General features: G+C 36.0%; 1 long non-coding RNA gene across 3 annotated transcripts; it reads right to left on the bottom strand.

The window, feature by feature from the left end:
* Positions 1-280: 280 nt before the first annotated feature.
* Positions 281-4283, bottom strand: LOC107489214 (uncharacterized). 3 transcript variants are annotated; one of them, XR_008009593.1, is made up of 6 exons: positions 3977-4283; positions 3422-3669; positions 2244-3017; positions 1358-1447; positions 711-827; positions 281-568 (listed from the first exon to the last, which is right to left on the bottom strand). It is a non-coding gene; the product is annotated as an uncharacterized LOC107489214 (long non-coding RNA). The 3 variants fall into 3 exon arrangements; XR_001592126.3 differs by having other exon boundaries at positions 283-568; positions 2250-2996; positions 3977-4282; XR_008009592.1 differs by having other exon boundaries at positions 283-568; positions 2250-3017; positions 3977-4282.
* Between the last annotated feature and the right edge of the window lie 2889 nt (positions 4284-7172).

Genomic DNA, 7172 nt, shown 5'->3' on the forward strand with positions numbered 1-7172 from the left:
CTACGCTTTTCTGCACCAAGGGCTACGCTTTTAGCGTTTGGGAATAGGCTACGCTTTTTAAGTGATGCTGTCCAGGACCAAAGGCTACGCTTTTCAGCTTTTATTTTTCCAGAATAGGCTACGCTTTTCAACGCTACTGCATCACTTGTAAAGTGTAGCCACATTGTATACCATAGCTACTTTTTATAAGCGTAGCCTTAGATCCCTCTTTTTTTTTGTATACTATAGCTACTGTATATAAGTGTAGCCTTAAATTATCCTTTAACAAAATATATTTATAATGAACTAAAAATATTGGGATGATCATAAATGAGTATTCATACATCTCACACTAAATTAAACATACCTACATCAAAATATACATTAGACCACTTAAAATTTATTACTAATAAACTATAAAAAACCAAAATATTATATCCTACATAAGTATCTTCTAATAAAAATTATTAACCTTCTGATAGAAGAGAAAAAAATCTTGTTCTTTAAATATCTTGTTCGACGGAAGATCGTATTTGGGAGATTTCTGGTTCTTCATCTGCCTCAAATCTTGTTCTGTAGGTTCTGGCAACTACAAAAGAGAAAAATCAAAATTATATAACACTTATTAAACCCCTTAAGGCTTAAATTTGAAAGCATACATAGCACAAAAATGGAAAAAAATGAAATTCACAAACAAAATCAGAAACAAGGTAAAGAAGTGTATATCATACCAATTCAATGTGACCCATGAGGGAAATAGAAAACTCTGTCTTGAACACAAGGAACATCCATTAATAGCCCTGCACACAGCCTCCATAGCTCTTTAAACAAATCATCACCAGCCCCATCTGCCACAAAACAAAACACAAACATGTTGAAAACTTTGCATGGTTTTTTTCAGACCAAAAGTTGGAAACTTTTTTCTCTCATTTTTGCATTAAGCTCTTCCTTAGTAACCTCCATGTTCACAAGGCAAAAGGGTCATTCACTTCATATTGAAAAATTAAAGGAAAACATTAAAAATAAAGGGTCCCAACAACATTAGTCAATTGCTAAAAGAACACAAACATTACTCTTTTTCAGCTCAACACTCACATTAACCAAACATGGTAACAACAAAATCACATGAAAATAAATAAATAAGTGGGAGATATTGAGCAGAGGAAGAGATATTATTAGATCCATTAAGACTTAAAAGAGTCAACTATCTAAGGTAAAGAGTTAACCATAGTCTCTTGAAACTCAGCTCCAAGATAGCCACTAGAAACATGGAACCAGTTATCCAATAACAAGTAGTTTGCCACAGTACCCAGAAATATATAGATAGTAATAAGAGACAATCAAGAAGACACGAAAGGAGAGAATGAAGGGCACAGACCTCATTTTGGATCCTGTTGCATAAAGATTCAACCAATTAATTTCTGTCAAATCCCATATTAACCACTTCTTGAAGAAGCTTTTCGTCAATCTGCAAAACCATGATATTGGTGGATTTTGTATATATGAATTTATTATAATATATCCAGAAATTCAAATGAAAATGCAACAACAAAATCCAAAGTTTAGGTTCAAAATCAGCAACAATATCAACCCAGGCAGAGCATTCCAAATTTCAAATATTCACAAACAAACCAACAAATCATGAAACAGAAACTATAGATATTCAATTGGAGCACCTAAATCTGGAGGAAACAATCCTCAATAATTTGATCAAGACACATAGTCCAATCACAATTAAGACACAAAAGCACAAAGATAATCCTGTTTTCTTGTAGTGAATATGAAAAAATTAATTCATTGCACTTTTTGAACGTCTTCATTTCACATGAACTTATTATAATTGAGCAGTCAAAAAAGATATAATGCTAAGTACCTAAACTAGCTGAGGGGAAACTATGGCAATTATATGAATTCAATCAGCAAAATATAACAAAATCAACAAACCCTGATGAAGCAATATGCAAAATCAAAAAGCAAAATGTAAAATCAAAAAGCAAATTCTAATAAAGGAAGAAAAAATCAATACTATTCAGATTTAACATAAAATTTTCAGTACATGTCCTCTAATTATTCCTTTTCTCTTAATCAATACTATTCAGATTTAGAATCAATATGTCATCATTCTTGTTATTCAGATTCACAACACCAACAGGAGCAATTAAAAGTTACACGGCAACAACACCAACAATTAAATCACAATAACAAAATAAAAACAAGAAAAAAATAATAACAAGCGGAATTCAAACTCAGATGCGGGCCAGAACTCAAACCGAGATGAGGGAGAGAGAGCAATGGGGCACAGGAGACAGAAATGGAATAGCAACGGCCATGGAATAGAGGCGAAGCAACCTGACGATAGACAAGCTACGACGGTGCTGGAGCAGTGGGAGTGGGGACGGCGGCTGGACCAGATTCGACGGCGGTGACACAGCTTGAAGAAGAGCAGTAGGAGGGAGTTTTTTAAAATAAAAAATATAGATATTTAATCAATAAATTTTATTATCAGAATTAAGTAAAAGTATTTTGCAAGATAAAATAGGATATACAGAAGAATGGTAAACAAATCAAAAGGAGCCCATTTTTCTGCCTTATGATTCATTCCAACCAAGTGATGAAATTCAAGCAATGAAATTTTTATATACACTTTTCACATACTATATATTTTTATTTTTGCCATTGTTCAAAAAAGCTCTTGGTGTTTATTTAGCTGAGTGGGTAGTAATTATAGAGCATAGTTAATTTTTCAGAAATTTAGAAATTAGAACCAAAGTGAAAATGAGAATCCTTTCTTTATCAAAAATTCAAATGCGCAAATTCCATCTTCATATAGTTTGAATTTCCATCTTTTGTTGGAACAAAAAAAAGTAACTTTATAGGTAGCATCCAAGATTTTTTCATTCTAATTATCTCCTTGAAGTAAAAATAAGAGATTAGAAATACACACTTCAAAGTTAAGTAGTTTGGATGCAATGGCATCAATCTTCTCTAAATACTCATTCATTATAGCCTTAGAAATCCTGCATGACCAGAGTCAGACACTAATCCACAAATATTCAGTTAAAGAAACACATAAATATATCAGGAAGATAGTAGCTTTTATAAATAATAAGTTACTGGTTCTACTTTTAAACACAAACAATGTTCAATGTAAGTCATTTAGATTACTATTGTATAAGGTGTCTTATTATGTTAGGCACAATATTGGGCCACACTCATTTTTTGGAATAAGTTATTTTTAACAGAACCAGAAGGCAATTGCAATTTAAGGGAAGAGAAGGGAACACAGTAAGTGTCACTAACAGATTCCAAAACTAGCTGCCTCAGATGCCGTGAAAAAAACACCAAACAAATTACTCGAATCTAATTAACTAAATACATATCAATCAAAATGTCACCTGAAAAATAAATAAACATTTTAAAATCCATGGAAGAAAAAACACACCTCTGAGGTTTTCGGAGGTTGCAATAAACTTGAGATAGAATGCTTTCAGCTGAAAACAATGATGCTGCTCTGCTAGTGCTAAAGTTGTAGCCAGTGTTTATACAATCAGTATTCTGATCTTTCACAGGACCACAAATTTGGGCTTTGAAAACGGGTGACCGTGCAGCTAGTACCAATTTCTGTGTGTGATCTCACCACACCAACACTATAATTTATTGAGTTTTGTTTATAGCTTGGATGAAAAATAGCTAGAAAAATAAGTATAATCGTTAGGAGCAGACAATATTAGCTAGAAACCAGAACAATGTACAGCATCAATATAGACATCACAGTAAATATTGTTTGATGTAATAACAAGTAGGATTTCAGTTCAAAAATGGCGTATCTGGCTCATGCATCAACTTAGTTACTCTCAAATTTCAACATTCTAATTGAAATACAAGAAATACATAAGAGCATAGTTGTTGTGTTTGTGATTATCGAGCGAAAATCGGTTTCTAAAATTGGAACCCTAAACCCCTCAAACTTCAGAATCTAATGAAAATTAATACATACCTAATCGACGCCGTGAGCACAGAGAGGACGACGAGAAGTGCAGCGATCGAAGATGGTATGGGCGGCACAGCGACGATCAGAGCAGGAAGGCGAAGAGGAGCGACGGTCAGTGGTGAGTGGTGAGTGGTGAGTCGTGTGTGGCGGTGACTGGTGAGTGGGCTGGGATGCGACGATAGTGAGACAGCGGGTTTCGATCTTTGCGATGGTGAGGGTTTTCTTCGTGCTTTGGAGGTTTGGGTAAAAATTTCTTCTCTGAAAGGATTCTCTGAAAGGGTTTTGATCTTCTCTGAAAAATGATGATGAGCTTTGGAGGGAATGACTAAAAATTTCACTAAGTGGGTGGTGAGTGTGTGTGTGTGCTTACGGGAAAAATTTCAGAGGAAAAAAATTCACAAGTGTCAACTTTTTGGCTTTAGATACATTAGGCATCACTTTTAAAACGTACCCAAAACTCAACAAATAGGCTACCCTCTAAAAGCGTCTTCTTTGATACAAAAAGTGAATCTATAAATATCAACCTACGGCTACGCTTTATAAGTGATTTCTATAATACCTAAGGCTACACTTTTTAAATGATGCCACAATTGTGTATCCTTTTCTCTTATAAAAGGGCAACACGGAGAAAAGCGTAGCCTATTCTTAGAATAGGCTACGCTTTTCAAATGTAGCTTAAAAAAAGTGTGGCTGAATGGGTATTTTTCTTGTAGTGACACTTGGACTTCAACTCAAAATTTTATATGAGTTTTATAACACCCTACCATACAGAGTCTTATGCTTAAGTCATAATTCAGAGATGGCAAGGTATTACGACCTCTAAAAATAAAATTTAGTACGTATAGTAGTGTGAAAAATGATTATAACTAGGAGCCTTTGAAGAAGAATGGGTAAAACAAAATCGTAACTTGTAAAACGCTACACTCTGATCGGTGACACAACGTAACAGATAAAGGATAGGCTAACACGAGATTATATATATACAAACGAGTGCCAAAAACACGAATATCAAAACTCAAGATCCGGTTGCAAATATAACCGGTCTGAGCATAGAAGTATATACAAATATGTAAAGCAAGAAACCCAAAGGAACCCTAAAGGACGAAAATACAGAAAACCTATTCTCCAAAACCTCCTCTAAGAGGAGTCATCACAGTTTGTATTATTTAGTGGAGATAAAAGTATCTAAGCAAAACATATAAACCAAAATAGAGTCCCGAGAACCAAGGATGTTCACTAATCCAGAAGTCTCCAGCATGCTTTAGTGAGAAGCCTCACGTCCTGCATCTGAAAACCACAAAATCCGCATGGGTGAGAACCGGAGGTTCTCAGTATGGTAACATTGCCCACATATCTAACATGTAATGTCCTGGAAAAGCCAAAGGCAATCCTAGAACTTCCAACAGATAATTCAAAGCTTATAAACAGACTAAACCACAAATGGCAACTAACTACAGATCTTCAGTCTAACAAATACTTTCCTTTCCAAATCCTTCAGACCTCCCAACCACTAGCAGGAGTATAATATGGCAAACACAGTTATATCATACAAGAGATATACAAATAGGAAACATATACGACATTTAGATAATTAGCAAGTAATATGCAGTCAATTAGACAATCTCAAACAATTCACATAGTATGCATATAATGTATGCCTGTCCTAATGGCTGATGAGTCTCATCTGTCGATTATAAAGCCAACCCGAAAAGTCCTGGTAGCTAACCATTGGACGGTCCCTCTGTCGTGCATCCCCAACTCGAGTTATACTCAATATGATTCATACTCATAATTCAGCAGTGTATCGAGTTATACTTTCACAGTGTCCGGCCACACTTACGACATAGGGTCAGCAGAGTATCGAGTCTCCACCTGGAGCACATGGTGGCTAGCCACTGCTTTCACCCAGGGAAACTCGTATCTCAGATAGTGGAAGTGCAACATTCACATTTCATTTAATACGCATATATGCAATCATACTCAGCCATAAATCAATAATGGCTCCACCGTAATTCGGCAATAACTCAGCCATCCGGCTCATAGTTCAATCCAGAACCAGCAAATTTATTAACAAATATAGCCCTTCGGCTAATGGCACATAAAGCACTTCCACCGCCATCCTCCGTATCTCATATAATCATTATTTGATCATCATCGATCATATTTTATTCATTCACAAGTTACCACATCCCCTAACTCATTTCTCATTGCTAGGCATATCATAATGATTTACATCATAAGGGGATGAGATCGGAGGATTAGAAGTATGAAATTTTGCTTTGAAAACTCAAAAATCAACTTTGAAGAGAAAACAGGGTCACACGTGCACATCGCTCACGCACATGCGTGGAACACCAGAAAGTTCATCGACGCATATGCGTCACCCACGCGCACGGGTGGATGGAAAAATAGCCAAGTGACGCCTACACGTCAGCCACGCATACGCGTGGATGCGATTTTTGCCCCACGAATAGAACTGGCACAATTCTCGCACAACTCTCGAGAATTAGGCTGGGCAATCGGGTGTGACGCATCGACGCGTACGCGTCGGCCACGCGCACGCTTGGATAGCGAAAACGACGCGTACGCCTCAGTCACGCCTATGCGTGGGGGTTTATTTTGCCAAAAATTTTACTAAGTTAAAAGCTGCAGAATTTATAGTTTCAAACCCCAATCTTCCGACGGACATAACTTCTTCGTTTCAAATCATTTTTCCCCGTTCTTCGAACAACATGAACATCCCAGATCCAATTTCATTTCTAAACAAATTTGGCATAAAACGGGGATCCGGAGCCCAAGTTACGCTCCGTCAAAGTATGCCTAAAAATCGCATTTTCATACAAAACCACAAAGTGCCATTTTCAAAACAAACCAATCTCAACCCTTTTCAAAATCAACCAAAAGATACCAATTTCAACCCTTTTTGAAATGAACCTAAAACATACCAAAAATCAACCTCAAGCCTCCTCAACTCATACATTAAGATTTTTATCAAATTCACAAAACCACCATCCAACCATTTTAACCCATCTCAATCAAATAGCTGAATTGCAAACACATTAACATGTTATACATCCTTCCTCATCCCAAATTCCAACAACACCATTTCTATTCAATCATCATTACATATAATTAGTATGATACTCACCATCATCATGGTCTCATCCACAATTCAACCTCAATTATTCATCAAGCATATATC

This window comes from Arachis duranensis, chromosome 5, assembly GCF_000817695.3.
Source record: "Arachis duranensis cultivar V14167 chromosome 5, aradu.V14167.gnm2.J7QH, whole genome shotgun sequence".
Classification (NCBI taxonomy): Eukaryota; Viridiplantae; Streptophyta; class Magnoliopsida; order Fabales; family Fabaceae; genus Arachis; species Arachis duranensis.